This window comes from Otolemur garnettii, unplaced genomic scaffold (assembly GCF_000181295.1).
Source record: "Otolemur garnettii isolate 467f Iridium unplaced genomic scaffold, OtoGar3 scaffold00253, whole genome shotgun sequence".
Lineage (NCBI taxonomy): Eukaryota > Metazoa > Chordata > Mammalia > Primates > Galagidae > Otolemur > Otolemur garnettii.
In genome coordinates this window covers 92,386-93,886 of record NW_003852648.1, presented here as the reverse complement: position 1 = coordinate 93,886, position 1,501 = coordinate 92,386, and positions in this window count along the sequence as shown.

Sequence of the window (1,501 nt, the reverse complement as noted above, 5' to 3'; positions counted from 1 at the left end):
CACCTGTAGCTGCTATGGAGATGACACCCTCTCTACTCCACCACACTTTTTACTCTCACCTTTTGCATGTTCTAGTCCCCAGTCCTGCACTTCTGAATTTTCCTCTGAGAAGCTGCCCTCTCCCCAAACACATACTCATGCTGCAGCTTTCTCTGCTCTGTTTCATCAATGAACTTGCTTCCAGAAACTTTTTCTGTCCCCAAATTTTTTGAAATCTGTCATCTATGGATGGCCTCTCTCATTCTAGTATTTTGAGACTTTTCTTGTCATTCTCAGGGTCTTAGGGAATTAAAATGGCATGAGAAAATTTATATTTTAATATAAATCTATAAAAGAATGTGTAATCCACCATTCACCTACAAGTCTGATGGTCCTTTAAGGACCAATTCCTGTTTAAATAAGGAAAATTTGTATTCCTTCCTGCATCTCCTTGGGATACAGAGAGATTTCTCCTACTCCCTTTGGGGATGGGGCATTGACTGGTGTTTACCTTCCTGATGAGGGAAATCCTACAGCTTCCAGGACATTCTTATTCCTAACACAGTTCAAGCCTCTATGCCTATCGCCTCACTGGAAGCATTTCCTGCTCAGTGTAGATGCTCACAGCTACAGTACACTCTGGGAGGAGGGAGGGCAATTGGCAGTATTTCATCTAATGTACATACTGTGAAAGGGTTGCCCATGCCCCTTGGGTGAAGGACTTTTCTAAAACTTGAACTTTACTTTGGGAATGAGAACATTGTAACCTAAAAATTTGTATCCTCATATTAACTTGAAATAAAAATAAGTAAATAAATAAGTTTGCAGTGGAGGGCATGGCCCTACACTGGGCCACCACACACATGCACTATTGCTTTTACCTGGTGTCCCTTCTGTAAAATCCTCCTTAACTGGCTACTGAAACCAATGTCTTCAGTAGTATTACTTAGACAATAGATTAAAAGTATAGCATGGATGGTTGTTTCCTAAACACATTTTGTTTGTTTGTTTGTTTGTTTGTTTTTCTTTCTACCTAGAATCTATCATGCCTTTACACTCAAACAGGTCTCTCCCATCATTTTGGGATTTACTAAAGCTCAAACATTCAGATTATTATTTCTTGAGCCCAGGTTTTGTTTCATTGATCATAAGACCAATTACTTCCTGGAGATTCCATAGTATTTTTAAATGTGGGCAACACAGAAATTACAACACTGCAGCTTTGATGTTGGCATTACACACACCGAAATCCAAGCTATTGGGGACTGTCTTAGAAATTTCCCATCTACCTGATGCAGTTTGGAAATGGAGTGTTGCACAGACATGTTGCTGCTGGAACACATTTGATGTATTGGTTTTAAGATCATTTAATTGCTTGTTGGGCACTATCTCCATTTAATTGTTTTGTACAGTGGTTTTCAGAAAAAAATACCTTTGTGATACAACTTTTGCTCCCTAATTAGGATACTTACTTTGTTTTCTCTCTCCATGTTTTCTAGTGGCAAGAAAGCTCCTGTTTTTC